This window comes from Protopterus annectens, chromosome 2.part1 (assembly GCF_019279795.1).
Source record: "Protopterus annectens isolate FY-2018-M chromosome 2.part1, PAN1.0, whole genome shotgun sequence".
Taxonomy (NCBI): domain Eukaryota; kingdom Metazoa; phylum Chordata; order Ceratodontiformes; family Protopteridae; genus Protopterus; species Protopterus annectens.
In genome coordinates, this window is record NC_056729.1 from 1558180024 (window position 1) to 1558200514 (window position 20491).

Here is a 20491-nt window from a genome sequence, read left to right on the forward strand (position 1 = left end):
GTCTAGTGGTAGAAAAATTATGCACCAATATTACACCAAAGTCAAAATTCTCTGTGTGAAGCTGTTCTATCCTACTTCTGGATGATATGGATAAGGTATCAACCAGATAAAGCAATTTGCCTTTCATGTAGACCATTTTGAAGCTGCACTTTTGCAATATGAGCATCATTCTTTGTAATCTCAGTGGAACGGAATCCATAGGCTTCTTTAAAATAGTAACTAGAGGTTGGTGGTCAGTTTCAATCTGAATAGCTTGACCATAAATATAATCATGAAACTTAGAACATGCAAACAATATTGCCAAAAGCTCATTCTCAATCTGAGCATACTGCATCTCAGTTTGGGTTAGTGCTTTAGATGTATAGGCTACTGGTCTGCCCTCTTGAAGTATAACTGTGCCAAGAGCAAATTTTGAAGCATCAAAGGAAAGAGTAACTGGTTTGTTCCAATCACAATATCTTAAAGTAGGTAGGGTGGCAATTTCTTGCTTACGGTCTTCAAATGCCTAGTGTTGCTGTTCCAACCATGACCATGCAAAATTTTTGCATGCTAGCTCTCTTAAAGGTGCTGACAACTCACTGAGTATAAACTTACCTAAATAATTGACCATCCCTAGAAAACGTTGTAGAGCTTGTACATTATCTGGAGCTTACATCTCACGAATAGCTGCTTGCTTGGTCGGGTCTGGTCTCAAGCCTATAGCTGTGAACAAATGACCTATGTATGTAACTTCTGGAAGTCTGAATTTACACTTCAGAGGATTGAGCTTCAAGTTTACTTCATGTGCTCTATCTAGAACTTTCTTGAGGTTTCTGTCATGTTCTGTTTCACCATTGCCTCCAACCAATAAATTATCTACTATTATGGCACAAGGATAACCCAAAAAATTTGATTCATTGCACGCTGAAAGACTTCACTTACAGAATTCATTCCAAATAGTATCCTTAGGAATCTGTATCTGCCAAACTGAGTAACAAAAGTAGCCAGAAATGAAGATTTATGATCACGCATTTCTTGCCAAAATGAACTCTTTGCATCTAAGACAGAGAAAACAGTGGCATTCGGTATTAAGGCTGCAACCTCTTCGACTGTGCGCATTGTATGATATGGTCTCTTTAATGCCTTGTTCAGATCTCTTGGGTCAAAACATATTTTGATTTCATCTGAGCTGTTTTTGTGAGCTGCTACCATGGACAACACCCATTCAGTTGGTTCTGTGACTTGACAAATCACACCTTGCTGCACCATTTTATCCAACTGCATCTTAACTTTATCCTGCATAGCTATTGAAACTCTACTTGCTGGTCTGACCACCTCAAGGTCTAACTTCATGGAATACACAACTTGAAGTTTGCCTAACTTGTCACTGAAAACATCAGCATACTCTGAGAAAATGGCTTCAGAAAAATTATAACTCGTAAATGCACTTACATGATGGACTTCATTCTTAAACTATCTTTGAGACCCAGTAATGACTGGACTGGTCTTTAGACTACACAGAATAACAATAACAAGATGTAACAGTTCTCGGCCAAATAACATGAAAGCATCACCGAACCTTCAGTGTGAATTTCTTCACTTCCGTAAGCAACAATCTCACACTTCTGGCTACATTGAGTTGTTTGTTAGTTCTTGCTTTAGCAAATGTCTCTGCTGATATAATATTACACTTTGAACCAGTGTCTACCTTATGTTCTGTGGATTTTCCATTAATTCGGACAGTACAAAACCCTTTGCTTCTTGTTAATATATTCATTACAACAACTCTTTCTTCAATCACTGATACACCATCTACATAGAAACCTTTCTGCATCTCTACTTGATCAACTTGCTTCTTTGTGCAACCTTTCTTTACAACTGTGTGAGGCTTACTTGAGTTACAAAACTTTTGGAAATGGTTCCATTTATTACACTTGTAGCATTGCTGACCAAATGCTAAGCACTTCTCTCTTTTAGACTCTTGATTTGCACCACAACTGTGACCGTTAACAATAAAGCTTGACTTGGGTTTTGCTGATTCATACTTGTACTGCACTGAGCTGGAACGTGCTCCTTTCTTAGAACTTACTGAAAAGCTATGTGGCTTCCCTGGTGAACCAGCAGGGGTTGTGGCTGCCATGTGCTTGGGCCTATTTTTGTTTGCCACATGTTGCATACTATCTACGTTTGCTCTGGGGCCAAGTGAAACCATTTGTCACTCACAAGCATACTCGTGTTTTTCTGTCACCTCATGGATTTGACAAATCTCTATGGCTTTGCTCAATGTTAAATTACTGTCACAAAGTAAAACTTTCTCACAGCAGTACTGTTCATACCATAACGTCACAGTTACGCCAAAACAGCACTTTGCCAAAACAGATGCAGTCGCCTTGCTTTATTTTTGCTTAATGTGCCCTTTTTGCCTTTATATTCATTTTGCTTGTTTAAGACCTTTTCATGCCTAATGTACTTTTCTTGTGCTCATTTTACTTTAAACATGCCCAGTTTTTGCTTTAAAACACTAATTTTTCTTTAAACATGCTTGTTTTATCTTTAAACATACCTGTTTTCCTTTACTGTTAACCGTTTCATCAAATACCTTTATTTTAAACATTTCTTTTTAGTCAACAAACTTTTCATGCATTCTGCTTGCTCAGTAATCTGGTTTATGCCCTTGTAATGTCCTGTTTTGTCTCTTCTATCAAATAAACAGTTTGTGTTGCTTCTCATTACCTTTGATTCTTTTCTGGCTCTTTTTGTGCTCATTTCTCTTAGTTTTACCTTCACTGTCATCTCTGCACCTCATGGCTCTGGATCTTATTCTCTTCTATCCCGTTTCTGACACCATGTCACTCTCATACTTTGGACACAACAGAAGAGTCTTTGTGGATTCTGTTCAAGCAGCTTTATCTTATACAAACACATCACTATTTAAGTTTACTGACTTTAACTTAAGTAACTTGCATACAAACTACCAACTGCGATCATGCATTTTCTCAGTCTGGCTGCTCTTACAAAATGGCACTAGGGAGTGCACGTGTCTGGAATTTATATGTGCACGTACAGCCCTGACATGCTTCTTAAAGATACAGCAGACTTCACTTGCATTCTGATCTATAGGTTGTTTAGATCCAAAATTGTTCTCAGGTCCCCTGTATTCTTTGGCACTAAAAAGAACCTTGAGTAAGTTCTGAATCCTTTCTGGTCTGGTGGAACCTCCTGGATGTCTCTCTTTGTCACGCAGCATCTGAATTTCTTGCGCTGCAGCTTCTCTCTGATTGGGTGGAATGTAGGGAAGTTTTCTTCTTTTGGAAGTGGACATTTCAAAAAATGGTATAAAAATAACCTCTGGATATTATTTTTAGCACCTGTGACGACCCCCCCCCCCCCCGATCAGTAATCAAGGAGTCTGAATCCTCACCACCAACACTGGACAGGGATGTTCACTTGGAATACAAATGGATACACTCAGTATTTCCAGATACAGCTCTCTGCACCAAGTACAATTTCCCTTAAGAGCACACAGGGAATGCAGTCAGCCTATCTGTCTCCCTCCAGGGCTCCAGTAAGGCTCCCCACTAGCACAGCTACAGGGTTAACTCTTCAGCTGAGTGTCCAAGCCAAGTCCTCCAGCATCCTCTCTGTGAAACTAGTGCTTCATGTCCCTGCTCCAAGTAGCTGACACACACACACACACACACACACACACACACCAGACACTCCACAATCAGCTACAAAGGGTGTCCAATTATACTGTGTAATATTAATACTAATGAAAATGGTACTAGTTGACCAAAACAGCTAGGCCTTCAGGAGTGTGCCACACAGTGTCACCAAACAAATATAAGCACTCTCAAAGGTTAAATACTTCCTAAAAGGACCAGCCACAATAAAAGTTGTAAATATATTAAATAATAAACAATAAAAGAACATGAAATACTGCCTATATATTTACAGTAAACCAGAGAGTTCAAATCACAGGAAATATTAAAAATAACACTGATAGACAGACTCAGACAAATAAAGGAAAACAATATCTAAACTAAGCTTCACTATATTTTCCTGACTGAATCTAGGAGAATTACTATTTCCTACTTATATAACAGAGCAGGGCAGATGATGTGGTGAATGGTCCTTCCTCTTGTCAGGCTCAAGACCGAATACTCAGTAATGAGAGACTTCTCTTTGTAATATCTAAAACATAATTTCCAAGATTGCTGGCAGAATGACTTCATCTGGTCACCTGACTCAAGGTTCTCACACTATTCCCCTTTGAAGCTTGAGATAGGATGTTAGCATAGATGTGATAAGATGTACATCTAAAGGTTTGCTAATGTTTATGGCAGTTATTGGGGCTTCTCCTCTTTTTACTTAGCTAATAAACAAAAGCTACTTCCAGACATGACATCTCTGGCTCTATTCAGAGCTGTGAGATAAGCACTTTCATTGCCCAACAGGTGGTCCAATTAACAGTATTTTTCACAAAGTAAGTAGTAAGCTAGCTGTTTAACCCTTCTCTTCCAGTGTCCTTTGCTAGCATATATACATACAGTCTCACATGTATATTCCTTATCTGTCCAGCAGGACCCACTATTGATAGATTTTTTAACAACTTTACAAACTTATTTTGATTTTCAAATGCCATACAATTCTTAGACATTTGTGACACAAGCATCTTGTATGAATCAGTTTGATATTCAAAGGACATATCATTATTTACAAAACTCCAGCTGGCTGTGTTGGCAATAGCACATATCATCACAGCACCCATGAACCTTTTGTTATAGCAGCCAAAATGTCTGGGTGCAATGGCAAGAGTCCTCTGACTTCCTTCAGAGGTGGGTAGTCAAGCAGTGCTTCAGGAGCACTTAAAGGGTCTCTCCGGAAAGAATTGAATACCCTGATTTTGCAGGCCTCCTCTGCCACAAGGATGGTAAATTCCATTGGAACTCCGTCCTCTGCCTGTGAGGGAATTGTCTCCATGTGAATCCTGAAAAGGTCCCAGGGATTTATGGAAACACATTTTCTTGCTCCTTCTTTGATTTGAAGAAAAAGATCGGGGTAGAAAAGTGAATCCCTACTGCAGACATGGTCCCTCCTTCCTGTTAACTGTGGAAAAGGATTTATTTCACAGAAGGGCCAAACAAGTAGGTTCCATCAAAAGGAGCACTGATGAAAGAAGACATGAAAGGCTCCAAAAAAACCTATAATCGCATCCAGGCATGTGTCCTTACAGCAAAACCTGAACCAGTGGCCCATGAGCTATCTTCTGCTGCATGAGAAATCAACCTCCTGGAAGCATTCAAAATAGATAAAAGACTGGCCAGTTGACAGGATGATCTTTTGTAATCCTCTGCAGACACAGACTCCAAGAAGGAGATTTTGAGAGTTCCTTGGTCAAATCCCTCTGCAGTCTTGTAAATGGCTCCAAACAGTTCAGGGACTTCAAGGCAAAGGTCAATGAAGCAAACATGCACTTTCCAAATCTGTCCATTGCCCTGGATCCTATGTTAGAGTGGTGGACAGAGGAGCTCTGTTCTATGAGCTCCTTCTTGGTGGCTGTCACCACAACCACTGCATCAACACGGACTCCTTTGCTCCAATCTGGTCAATCTTTTGGAGGGGCTAAAATTTTGTCTGGTCAACATGGGATTGGTTCAACAGAAACCAGTTCCTTCCATGTCCAGCGAAAGACTAAGTCGATAAGTTCACTGGTCTGGGGAGCCTCCCAAGACGTAGATGGGCCAGAACCAAAAACTTCCAGGAATACTGACATCCAAGGAAAAGGGTCGGTGTCTTTGGTGTGGGATTCCATAGGGAAATCTGTGCACCTCATTTTGCAGGTTCTCTTATGGTGAACCTCTTTAGTGGGATGTTCTGGAGAGTTGTCCATAGAGAGGGGTAGTTCCTCCATGGGAACTGTCTGAATGCTACTTGGTACTGGCCATCCCTGTGGAACAGGTCTGACGGGATCATAAATCAGAACCAGAGGGGGATAGGGTGCAGGATCCAAAGAAGAATAAGAAACCGGGCTTCTTGAATGTGAGAAAACCCTCTCTACAACCTTGAAGGCTAATGGACCCAGAGAAGCTATGGCCAGCCACAACAGAGCCGATATCTCTGAAGCAGGCAAGCCACGAACCCACCCAGATTCATGTACCGAGGAGGAAGCCAGACCTGAGCTAATGCTGAGACTCGGAGAAGGACGGCTCTGATATCAGAGTTGATCCCAGCCCCACAGAGCTGAAGCTAATGTTTTGGCTCTGGGATTCATTCTGATACACGAGAACAGGAGCCAAACTGGTCAAGAACACAGTCAGGGTCAAAGAGGTGACTCTCTTCAGCTCCCACACCGGTAGTCTCAGAACTGTCAGATCCTGGGGCGCCGAAACTGAAGGACAAATTAAAGGATATACACTATCATGTAAAGTGGATGGAAGGCTCACTGATCCAATGGGAGTGACAGACAGAATAACCCCCAACTGAATCCGAGCTCTGAGGAACTTTCTCATCATCCTATCCACTTCTGCTTCAAAGAGACTCCTGGAGGACCTGATGGATAAGGTGGTGGACTGAGATCTGAAGTGCTTCCTCATGGTTTACAAAAAAGGGTAGGGGAGCTGTGGAGATATCATGTGTAAAGCAAACTTGCGCAAACGAGTTATCTAAGTCTGAGACACATCTGAAGTTAGATTCCAAGGTTTTGGATCTGTGGGTTGCACAGGTGGAGTGGAAGATATAACTATCAGATCCAAAGTCTTAGGATCCATAGATCTTTTCTTTGGATCTGACAAAGTCTTATAAAGTGCACCAAATAGTTCAGGGTACTTTCTGTGGAGGTTCCAAGGAGGAGGAAGCCTTTGGTGGATGGTTAAGAAATTACCAACAATGGTAAATTAAGGATACTTTGTTAAAAAGGGTAGGAACGTAAGAAAAAGACATAAGGAGTGCCAACAATGGTAGTTACAAAAAATGACAATATTAAAAGTAAAAGGCCTGATGCAGAAAACCAAAATATTAGAGGGAGGTAAGGTTTAAATATATATAGAATACAATAAAATGTAGAAGTGAGTGAAAAATACAATACATACAATTAGATCAAAGCACTTACAGCTAACTAGTGGAAAAATACTGCTGAAAGAGAGGATTCACATCCATGCACGATGGTGGCAAAGGAAATCTGATGTGTTGGGGACAGGCTAGGGTATTATGGGTAGAAGGAGGAGCTCAAGAGATGGATCCAAAGTCGGTGAAATGTGGCCAAGTCGGATCTGAGGTTGAATCTATAACCCAATTGTTGAGGAACGAATGAAAAGGACATCAGATCCTAATTTGTTCTCAAGTTCCTGAAGCTAGTTAAGACAAAGCAATTCAACAGCTTTAGAATAACATTTCATGCGTACTGCTTACATTTTAAACCAGCAGGAATAAGAAAGAAAATAATTTTTCTTTGTAATACTAATGTATAGAAAGACTCTACGAAATGCTGTCATCAAATTACCCATAAACTGTGGTGGGATTTAGGAAGACTGCATGGGCTGGTGCCTGGCTTCTTACAAACAGCACAACAGTTCAGAAGCTCAGACTTATTCCAGGAGATTCACTGTTGCCTCCTGCTGAGAGTAATCCAGTTTCTTCTCAATTGATAACAGCTAATTAGCTGGTACGGTTTTCATTTGTCTTACTTTTCTTTTACTTAAGTTTTACACCAGAAACACTAATTTGGAAACCATATCTTATGTTTATCTTTAAGAGTATTCCAAAGAAAGAATGCAGACTGCTACAATGATAACTTGATCAGCTTCATACTATTGAAGGTGCTGGCAAAAGGTATGAATGCCTGCCTTCTATGGAGGAATGAGCTGCTCAGATGTTCAAAATTATTTCAGAATAACCAAAGCTGTCTTCTGCTGATCTGCATCTGATTTTGTGTGAAATGATAGACATGTGTTGCTATATCCTAGCCTTCTAACACACATTATTTTATATATTTGTGAAGGACTGACATACAGTAAGAAATTCTCATCTGTAACTACAGAATCCGGGCACAACTGAATCCTCAAAGGCCTAATAATCTACTAAGATCAGCAGAAATTCAGTATCCAAAATTAACCTCACTTGAAGCACAAATAAAAACATATCTAAAAGGAAGAGCTAGAATTGCCATAGCTAGCTCATATATCCTCCTGTCACTTCAGTATGCCTGCCATCTTTGGATGAGCCTTACAAAAGAGTTGCTAGTTAGCATACAGTCATACAACCTGAACTCCCCACTGACTTTCTCTTGAAGAACATGACTTATTAGAATTTAAATATGTCTTTTTCAGTCATCTTTGCATGGCCTGTAAGCTACACTACATGCAAAATTGTCAACCGTTAATTAGTGCAGATACATAGAAATTCTCTTAGAACACTTAGAAATTCTCCAAATCACCTACTCCACAACCCTAAAACAAAAAAAACAAGATACAGTGGTTGAGTGTCTTCAGTCTGCACAAGAAAACTCTTGAACAAACTCCCTCCTGAGATATGAAGCACAACCTTTAAAACTTAAGACTTGTAACACTTTTATGCCCTCACACAATGGCTGAGCAACTGTGCTGTCACTTAGACTCAAAAGTAATCATTTTTTAAACATCTTTATTAACTTCATACATTATGCAATGACATGGGTACACAAGCAGTTATACATAAGCAAACAAACCACATTAAACATTTTAATTAACTTCATGATTTATACATATGTTTGTTTTTTTTTAAATTAACATTCATTCCAACATTACAATAATTACAATAATTGCTCAAGCCCCACCTTCCACAAATAGGTTGGTACTAGGCTATCAGCACTAGGGCCTATACAAGCCTAGCCATAACAATTCCCTGGCTATTTCTTCCTGCACTATTTACTTCTCTGGACCCCTGTCTAGCAGGGCGACTGACGTGATCCCCTGGGTGAATTTCCTTTCTCCCATCCAATCGCCAAGGTTCCTTTTGAAGAGGGCCAAAGAGGCACTCTGCTTGACATGTATGGGCAATCTATTCCAGAGTCTGGGGAGTCTCTGGGTGAGGAACCTATCCCTGCACCATGTTTTGTTTATTGTGATGACAAGGTTTAGATCCCTGGAGCGCGTGGCTCTGAGGGATTGGGATTTCTTTAAGTGTAGCATGTCCAGCAGCTCTGGGTTTGACATGGCCTTGTATGTTAAGCAGAGATTGTCTCTGAGTAGACGATATGCGACAGAGTAAAGCTGGAGTTTTTTAAGGCGGTCAGCGTAGGGCATCTGCTTTAGGCCTGTGATTCTTTTAGTGAGGTATTTCTGTGGCCTTTCCAGTTGTTGCAGATGTCTTGAGAGGCACATACCAAACGGGGCGTTGTATTCTATAATGGGTCTAATGAGGGATGAGTACAGTGGGACAATGACCTCCTTTTTTCTGGATGAAAAGCCTTAGTGATGAGGTGTCCCGCATAGAAGGATTTCCTGACTGTTGTGGCAATGTGGTTATCGAAGGTGAGACCACTGTCCACCTGGGTCCCTAAGTCTCTTATCACACTTTCGATGTTTAGTGTACTGCCACCTATATGGTAAATCACACACACATGTTTTTTCTCAAAGGGGATAACTATACATTTCTTGGCATTGAGCTTGAGCCCATGGCTCTGGCACCATGCATCTGTTTCTGTAAGGCCCTTTTGTAGAGTATCTACATCATTTGGGGATTCAATAATGGCTCCCAGTTTGCAGTCATCTGTGAACTTTGTTAGCCAGAGTCCCTTAGTGTTGGCCTGTACTTCACAGAAGTAGATGCCAAACAAGAGCGGTCCCAGGACTGAACCCTGAGGTACTCCACTTGTCACTTGTCTGGAGCTGGACTTGGAGTCGGCTACTTTTACAGTGTGGGTTCTATCAGTAAGCCAGTTGGCAACCCATTGGGTGACGTAGGGATTAATGCCCAGCTTAGTAAGTTTATCTATGATTCCAGAGTGGGGGGTGGTGTCAAAGGCCTTGGCAAGGTCTAGATAGGCTGTGTGGACCACCTTACCCTTGTCCATGGCTCTGGAGACTGTCAGGTTCAGGAGACAAGATCGGCCTTTCACGAACCCAAACTGGGTGGGGTCCTTCTCCTTAACATTATTCTGCATGTACTGTTTCCTCAAAATTGACTTATTTCGATGTAATATGCTTTTCCCCTTTCTTAAGATCCTACTTCAGTTATTTTACTTTCTTGATGTTCAATATTTAATTTATGTTTGGTTTATATTTTGATTTCAATCTTCTGCTTTTTTTGCAGCCAAAAGAATTAAACTTAGCAAAGGTCTTACTATGTCTAGGCAGTGCAGATCTTATATCCCAGCTAAAAAGATATATTATCGTAGTTGCAATCATTGTCTCCACACCAACATTTTTTACAAAGTAGTCTGTTGAGAATTTTTAAAATCGGACAACTTATAACAATCATTAAAACATGTTGCGCATTACCTTTCTCTTTCCTATCACACCTCCATTAATTATCACGCTAAGAAAAATTCACTGAAATCTACACAGAGTATAAAAATACCTATTCAAACTCCTTACTCATCCATATAGCTTCCCACTTTACTTTTTAAGTTGCCTTTATAGACTATCATCTAAATATTTTCAGACATGTTCTAACTGATTCTTATAGTTCTCATGCAATATTTCATATGTCTAACTAGTTATCCCTTTTTAATGCCAGCTTCTGTTACAAACTCAATTAAAACCTCTTCTAGAGCTGGTTTTTCACTTAGCACTCGCCTCTCCCTTTCTCTTTGCCTATACTTTATCATCAGCCCCTGCTAGGGAAGACACACAGTTAAAACTTTCCACCCTACAACCTTTACCTTCACAGTTATTTGCTCCCAATATCTTAGTTCCTTTGCTAATTTTCTCCAATAAATCCAACCCTCCTCTTGCCTATTTAATATAGCTGTACTTGCAGTCATCCCTATTGGGAAAAACCCCTTTCTCCATTCTCGTGTTGGCTCACTTCTTAAAATAATTTCTGCTACTTTATAAATATATTACATACAGTTGTTGTTATTCTCGTTAAGGGCCTACATCCAAAATCCTACTCCAGCCATATTTTTGAACTCCCCCTCCCAGTTCATCATCATCATGCATCTCCACTTTATGTTGTAACCTTCTGCTCGTGTTATGCATATGAGCCTCAACTGCATAGCTCTAAAGTATCCCTTCAAATTAGGTAATCCTAAACCATCAAGGCCTATGGAGAGAATCAGTTCTTGCTCTCTTCACCTCCCAAATAAATTCCTTCAACTCTTTATTAATTATGATCCACGATTTTTGTACAGGTTGATAAAAATATGGCTTACCTATATTTAAAACTAATGGGACTAGAAACCCTTTTACTGACTGCATTGTATTACTTATATCCATAATCAAGATCTTCCAACTTCTCAATTTTTGTATTATCTGTTAACTCTATTCCCACGTATCGTTACCTGCCATAACAGAATCCTTTTTTAAACCCACACACCTACACACTTTATTTCATGTCCTCATAAGTATAGGTACTGCTCAACAAATTCATATGTGGGTACATAAATTACTGCTATAGTTTTTGTTTTATGTTTATTTATTTTACATTCCGAAATGACTTGAAACTGCCAGAATATTCTACAGCACTAAAATGCCCTTAACTGGATTTACCAATAACAAAATAATGTCATTTGTGAATAAAGCTAACTTGTCTTGATCATCATTTGTTTATTTACTTCTTCATTCATTCATTTACTATTTTTCAATGGGCAAGTTGACTCGTCTGTTGACCTTTTTCAGCCACAACCTGAGCTCAAACAGCAGAAAATTCATCCCAGTTTCTCTTATCAAAACTATATACAGAATGAGAACATAACAAAAAATAGAACTTTTCCATGTCACAACTGTAGCTGCTGTAGAGACATAGCCACTAGTAATATATTCATGCACCCCAGCACAAATAAGATATACACCTTTCAGTGTTATGCTACATGTAATACTACACGTGGTCCATCTTGCTACACAAAATTATCCTCTTTTCATGTAGGAAAATGTAGCCGTAAATTTAAAGAACAGATTATTGAACACAGATCAGAAATGCATAGGGCTGTAGAGACAAATGCTCTAAGTAAGCATATTTGAGAGACTGATACTGGCCATGAATTTAAGTTTAGGGTAATCACTATAGTCAAAAAATGGACCAGGGGTGGTGATATAAACAATATATTGGAAAATAATGAATACAGTCGGATCTTTAGATTGAAAGCCGATTGCAAACCAGGCTTGAATAGTGCTGTCACTATAAAACCTGTTTTAATGAAAAAACAAATGCAATATCATTAATGTGTGTGTGTGTGTGTGTGTGTGTGTGTGTGTGTGTGTGTGTGTGTGTGTGTGTGTGTGTGCATGTATATATATATATATTTTTATATTGTTGGTTTATCATATATTCTTCCATGTTTTTAGTGTTTTTATGTCTACACAAATATATACAAATAATGTATATTTTAGTAATTATTTTAATTGTTTCTACTGGTTTGTTGTGATCATATGTCATGATTGTATTCTATACAAGGTTTTTTTCTTTACTATGAGATGTATTAGCACTGAAGAAGGGGTTTATCCCAAAAGTTTTGCTTTTTTGTAATAAATTACTTGGTATTCCAAAGTTGGAGTTTGTTTTCCTTGTAAATGCTCTATTTCCCATCCACAGATCCAAGATGCGTTGAATATGGACAACCATTTTGTTGATGCTGCAGAAGACATTTAGATCTGTAGACTGAGTATTTCTGATGCCATTTGACTTGCTGGTATGCAGCAAATACATCAGTACTGGGTCACAGGATGCCATGTATACCACTGGTATACACTGGCAATCTCTAAGCAGTCTGTAGGATACTGAGATTATAGTTACAGGGCTTTGAGATGGTCCAAGTAGTGTTTAGACCTTGTATCCTTTTAGTAAGACTTCTCTGTGGCCATTCCAGTTGTTGTATGTGCCTGGACAGATACATGCCAAAGGGGCATGACACTTAATGATGTGCCTAATGAGGGCTGCGTAAAGGAAGATAATGACTCAACGTTTAGCGGTATACTGTTAATGTGGTAGTTCTTCAGGGTAGATGACATCCCAGAGGATATGGTACTGTAGCATTTAGCATTCAGTTTCAGTCCATAATGTTCACATCAGTTATTTATTTGGGACAAACCTTCCTGCAGTATGGCTAAATCATTTGGGGATTGATTGATTGCTCCTAGCTTCCATCATCTGCAAATTAAGTCAAATAGAGCCCGCTGGTACTGGCTTTTACTTCAGAGAAGTAGATGCAAAACTGGAGAGGTCCCAGAACAGAACCCCGGAAGGGTCCACTGGGGATTGGTCTCTTAGTGAAGGTAACAACCCCTACTTTGATTTCCTGCATCCTATCTGTAAGACAGCTGGTAATCCAGTGGGTAACACAGGGGGTTATTCCCAGTTTACTTAGCTTTTCTACTATGGTTGCGTGAGGGAGTGAGTCAAAAGGCTTTAGCAAGATTGAGGTATGTTGTATGCACTGCTTCTTGTTCATCCACTGCTTTGCTGACCTTTTAAAAAAGTCCAACAGTTTGAGTAAGCATGACCTGCCTTAACAAATCTAAACTGAGATGGGTTCATTGTTTGGAGGTTTCCTATGTCCTTATTGATGAGTTCCATAATAGGTCTTTCCAACGTTTTGAACACAAGGCTGGTCAGAATTATGGCTCTGTAATTTCCTAGGTCTGTGACATGTCTTCCCCTATGCAGGAGGATGACTGTAGCTGTTCTTCATTCGCTTGGTACAAAATCTGTATGGGGGCTAAAGCTGAACAGTACAGTTGGGGATGGCTAAATTGTGCTTCATGTTATTTATGATGCATTCAGGAATATTGTCAGGAACCATCAATGTAATACTTTAAGCTTTTGATAGCACTTTTAGGACTAGGTATGGTGTGATACCTGGAGGAGAGCCAGCTTCAGATATATCTTGAGGCACAGATGGAGCGGAGAGAGGGGTAAAGTTTGAGTTGAATTAATTGGTCAGCAGGTTGGTTATATCTTCATTCTCAGTGTGGATAACATTGTTCACAATCAGCTCAGCACATTCCTGCATTATGATTTTGAGATTATGAACATGACTAAAAAAGGCCTTGTGATCATCTCTGGCCTTAAACTTGGCCTTGCTAGATTTTGTTGCGTTCCTGAGTTGTTTGTTTACTTCAGTGATGAGGGTTCTAACATTCTGGGAATTCCTGTTCTTACGTTTGGTCAGAGTTCTTTTCCTTTTACTGTAAAGCTTGTTGATATTATGGTTCCACCATTTTGGTTTGTTTTTAGGGTTTGCTCTGCACTTGTTCCTATGGAGGTACATCTGAATCTATGCAGCTGTTTACATGCTGGTATGTTGTGATGGTAAACTTTTCTGTGTATTCAGTGGAGTTAACTGGGTCTGGTGGAGAATGATGCTTGCCAATGTATCACTTAACAGTAGATAGTTTGTCTTTAAGAAATTTCTAAAGGGACCTCTGGAGGAAGGGATCTCCGGCTATAATTTTATTTTGACAAGAGATGGCTTTATGGTCAGACCAAAAGTGATGAGGATACACATGGGATGGTACAGGATGTCCCCTTATTAGCACAAACAAGAACCAAGATGTTGTTCCTCCTAGTTGGTAACCTAACTGGTCTATCGCACATGCACTGACAAAGCCCAAGAATCTCTGTGCTTGAAAATCTTTCCATTTGTGCTGTCTCCTTGTTTCCCCATTCTTCTCCCTTATACAGATTTGCATAGAATTTCCAAAACTTCTCTAATACCTCTGTCAGAGATGTGATTAGTTTTCTCGTCATAGACTCACTAAGTCTGGCAATAACCCTTTCTACTTTCTGCTATCCAAGTCATTATCCCAAGAGTTTTTTTCCCCTGTGGAGTTATCAAAAACGTGTGTAACAGCAGCATTTCTAAACTCATGCATCTTATCCAAATATGCCTTTATGTTCTCTTTCGCAATCAGCAATGGTTTGTCTTTTTGATCTGTGGGATTCTCCTTCTTCTGCAAAACTTTTAAATGTTCACTACCCCTCTATTAGATTCCATGCACTTCTTTCCCACATATTGTTCTGTTTTATTTCTACCATATTTTTAAACTTGTTTTTAATTATTAACCTACTCCCTAGTTATCCATTCTGAATAAATGTTTACCTTCCCAAATATATGTCAAATCATTTCCACTATCCATTCCTTAAGCTTCTCTCTTTTTAACAAATAAGTAGGAAAGAGTCTATGTCACACTTTTACTTCTTTACCTTGCATCTTTATCTTAGTCTTTACTAGCACATGATCTTAAATGGTTATTGAATGTGTTTCAAAGCAATGAATTATATAACCAGGCACCTCTGAAGTGTAATTTCTATCCAGGATAGCCTAGTTTTTACACCTTGGGGAATAATATTTACATCCTGTCTGTGATTCTTCTAGTAAAATGACATCTCCAATTCCAAATATTCTCATACATTTTTTCAAACATCTACCTTATTTTGTTGCAGTTTCCCTTCTACCGCAGCAGCTGTTGTCTAAACTAAGTCAACTAGGCATAGAAAATACCATCTGCAACTGGATCATCAACTTTCTGACAGACAGGCCCCAAACCGTTCAGGTTGGCAAGAACCACTCACAAAGTATTACCTGAAACACAGGGGTCCCACAAGGCTGTGTACTAAGTCCACTTCTCATCACAATACTGACCCCATGATTGCTCTGCAAAACATCAGATAAATCACATCATCAAGTTTACCGACGATACCACCGTGATTAGCCTCATCAGGAATGATGATGAGGGGGCATACAGAGAGGAAGTAAACCAACTCACCAGATGGTGCACCAACAACAGCCTAGCACTAAATGTTGACAAAACAAAAGAAATCATTGTTGACTTCAGAAGGAAGCAAGGGTCCCAAGCACCCATCACCATCATTGGTACGGCAGTGGAAAGGGTAAAAAGCACCAAATTCCTAGGGGTGTACATCTCAGATAACCTGAGCTGGACAACAAACACCCAGCCTTGTAAAGAGAGCCCAACAATGTCTCCACTTCCTCCATAGACTATGCACAACAAGCCTTCCCTCCTACATCCTCATGACCTTCTACAGGGCCACGATCGAAAGCATACTGACCCAACATCATCACAGTCTGGTATGGAAACTGCTCATACACAGATTGCAAGCCATTAGAGAAGGTTGTAAAGCAGGCCAGGAAAATCACAGGATCAAATCTCCAGTCCTTACAGGACCTTTACACTTGCAGATGCTATTGCAGAATCGTGAAACTGATAAGGGAAAAGTAACATCCCGCACATGGACTGTCCCATTTCTTGTCTTCAGGGAAATGATACAGAAGCATCAGGTGTAGAAAATCAAGTTTCAGGAACAGTTTCTTTCCACAAGCGATCAGGCTGTTGAACAACTAACCTTAACAATGTCAACACTCTCTCAGTTTGTGAGAACACCATAAGTGCAATATGACTGTCTTTACTGTCATAGAATTAAATTATTCTATTTATCTAAGTTATGTAATCTGAACTAAATTATTACTTGCACAAGTGTAGGAACTATGAATTATGCTAGCACTATTCTAGCTTAAAAATGGTGGTGGGTAAATTATCTGTGTGTGTATTTATATTTGTACTGTCTAGTATTTCTTCCGTTATATGCTTCTATCACCCTCTTGTGAAAACTGTTTTTCAATGCACACGAGCCTGAAGCAATGAAATTTCATTCAGTGATACACTGCATTTGTTGATCAGAGACTTCCCATACTCTGGAACAAACTACCTATCTATATCAAACAAAGCTCCTCATTAGCACTCTTCAAGAAAAATCTTGATGGCTGGATGGGAAACAGGAAATTCACCCCGGGGATTACCTCTGTGGCTCTGCTCGACAGGGGCACAGGAAAATAATTTTCTTGGGTGGTGAAAGCCAGGGTACCTTTTTGGCTAGGCTTCTATAGGCCCTAGGGCCGATAGCCCAGTACCTACCTATGAATAAAGTTTACTTTGACTTAGGTACCCCGATACATTATCAGTATTGCAAACCATAAACAACATTCCCTGCTGAACGTTAATTATTTCTTTCGAAATTCTCTTGCACTCCATAAAATAGTTTTAGGTGGAATATAAATACATGCCGGTATAATCCTCCTTTCCCCACTAAATTCACATGTTCATTTCAACACAAATGAATATCTTGCAACACTGCTAATTGCACCCTACACTTCTTAATATAAGTCAGTTGTTTTTGCTTTTAGTCTATACACTCAATGCCACTGACATTCTATAATAAAATTGATAAGGTAATCATACTGGTAAAAAGCTGTTATTTTAACATATTCCGCATAACAGTTTTGAATATATGTTTCTAACTTGTAACTTACATACACACATTAATGCCTGGCATGCTGATATTTTATGCATTTGCTGTTGCTCCTCTCTTTTTGAACCCATGTCACACGTTTCTGACCTTTTGCTTCAATAAATACTCACAAGAAACACAAACCTAAATACATTTTGAAACCCCAACCCCTTTAAACTTACAGTAAACATATAAAACTGTATACTTTCCAAAAAGAGAGTCCACCCCTCCATACAAGGGTAGTTGCACCAAAAAGACAACTAAACCCACAAGCTTTATCTATTCTTTAGTTAGGTTTAATGGGAAAAATGGAGGTAGGCATCCTTGAGGACCAGGGTAACCATCTGACCTAGGGAAGATATTAGTACTACAAAGGTTGTAAGCCAACATGCCTGAATTTTGCAACCCTGAAGTAGGTGTTCAGGCTTGAAAAGTCCAGGATAGGCCACAAAGGACAGTCCTTTATCAGTCTTAGGAACACCCTTAAACCCTCATTTGTGTCTTACCTTGCTACTAGTTCCATCACTCGTAGCTGCAGAAGCTTTTGTATAATTGGTAGGACTCAGTTCTTTTTTTCTTTTTGGAACTGGGAGAATATTTGGCATCTTTCTTTTTCTTAAGAAATAAAGTCTGTAACCGGAAAGACTACTTGAATCACCAATCTGTCTCCTTTTGGATCTGCCAAAGAGTTTTCATATAGGAATTTGTCTCTTGTAATGCTTTCCCAAGTCCTTCTAAAAAGGTTTACCCTTCCTGCTATTTTTGGGGGTGACAGCAAGAATGGGGAGAGGACATGGATACTAAGTTTGGGAGAGAGGATTATGGAAGAGAAAAGCTCCATGTAGCTGTGGCTGCTGTTACTGGAGAAAATGATCCTGTTGGCTTCCATGCTTACCCTTCGGGTCTGCTAACCATTTCTTTTTGCACTATTTTTCTATCATTTGTTTGTTTATCATTTGTTTTTTTGCCTGTGATAGTAGACCCACATTTTGATGGGTAATTCCTTTTATACTTTGGCATGGGGGAGTGAAAAAAACTGTTTCAGTGACTGCACATTCTTCTTCCTTTCCAGTACCTTTCTGAATACCTCAACAGTAGGGTGTCCCAAAGAACAGATCTTTACCAGGGGTTATTAAGAAATTGCACTTTGACATCCTTTGTCAAGCGTTTGAGCCTCAGCCACACATGATCCCTAATAACAGACCCCTTGTCTGCCAACCTGTATAATGCATTCTTAGCACCACAGACACACCTGACAGAGTACTTAGCAACCTAACAGTCCAGGTGAAATCCAGTAATTTCAACTCCTCAGTTTTCTCCTTTATCTGGTCAAAGACAGCAATGTGAAACGTTGCCATATGTGACTGACAATTAATAGCTCTATTGGTTAGGATGCCAGCTGTGTACATCATCTTCTCAAAAAAGGTTTATCGCTCTGTTTTCCCTATCACTGGAAGAGTATCGGGAGACCTGGAACCAATTTAGACCCATTCTCTACAGTTCCATACATGCCACTGCTGTTTTTGCCACATAATTTTTATGATGGGATTTATAGGACTTCCAGACTAGGGCAGTGGCACAGCTGTCAGATTCTTTATAGGCACCCAGGAAGGCATTTTCTAGAGCTCCTAGGACTGGAAGAATGATTACAGGTTTAGGGAACTCATGATACCGCTTTGACTTTCCACATGGTGTTTTTTCATTCTGTGAATATTATCTTCAGATGTGGCTTTTAGAGCAGAAGGACCAGGGTACATTATGTTAATCACTCTCCGTTTTATGCCCTACAGGAGAAGACAACTGGGAAGTACAATCCAATTCTTGCCCTTCACTTTCTAAGGAGTCAGAATCCCTCCTGGGAGAGGAGTTCCCTCTTTCTCTTGGCAAGGGGATTTCAGACACTAAGACTGTTCTGCACTTGGCTGGAAGTTCTGCAGGTTATGAAGGAACTCATGAGCCAAGAAGATCCATTCCTGAGGAACAGCCTTGGTAGGGATGGGAACTATGTCCCAGGTAACAGCAGACAGCTTAGAGTGGCATACTACCTATAGGAACTTTGGGTCCTCTGGGTGCTACAGTCACCCTAGAGGCATGGACCTGGGGACGAGAGTCAAAGACATCCACATCTTGACTAGAAACGTCCTTACCTAACTAAAACTGCGGGCTGACTGTCATCCCCCTTTAAAAATTATGCAAAACATGTTTCAGCAATGGACTTCTGCAGTGTGGCATCTGATCCAAGTTCCACATAATGGCCATAAGCTCAGTGGGATGTGCCATGGTCCACAGGTGTAGTTGTCTTCAAAGGGCTTTCATCAGAGGCCTCAGATAACTAAGATGTGAGGCCAAGACTGCAAAGGTCCCTCACCGGGATGCTGGATGTCTTGGTCACATCTCCTACATGCTTGGCCACCTATCCTTAAGTCCCTTCAACATTTCTTCCTAGGGGAACATATGAGGTCAGGAGCCAACCAGTGGATATCATGTTAGTACATGGCTTTGAACCTCTCCTGCCTAAATAGCTGTGAAGGAAACACTCCCCTCTCCTAAGTGTTTTGTTTGCACCCACCTGGCAAACACTGTAATGTTCAGGTCTAAGACAGGATACACAATAGCTATGGAAATTTTTATGTGGAAGTTTCCTACCACAAGAACACCCATCTTCCTTCTTACGGGTAAAAATAGCCTTAATGCATAATTACAGTCCAACTCCCACCCCACTCCCAAGGAATACAACTGAAGTATATATTACTATACCAAGAAAACCACAATAAGGTAACAAGAAAAATTTCTCACATGGGATATTTATCTGAACTGATTTCCAAAGTATGCCAAACAATACTGGATTGTGGATACTATACAACAGTTCACATGTATGAACTGCAGCAATAAAGACTTAAAATGGCATAGATGGATGCCAGCTTTATACATGGAATGTAAATGACATCCTTAAGAGTCAGACATCTGTCTGGCCTGCACAGAGAAGGGAGCTGAGATTTGGAAATCTGGTCTTGACATGCTCATAAGTTCATAGGTAGTTACTAGGCATGCAGTCCAGAAGACCATT

At 39.9% G+C, this 20491-nt stretch overlaps 1 protein-coding gene across 2 annotated transcripts in view; it reads right to left on the bottom strand.

The window, feature by feature from the left end:
• Nucleotides 1-20491, bottom strand: part of PRKCZ (protein kinase C zeta) — a 4411399-nt gene that overhangs the window by 1074750 nt on the left and 3316158 nt on the right. The window lies entirely within an intron of this gene.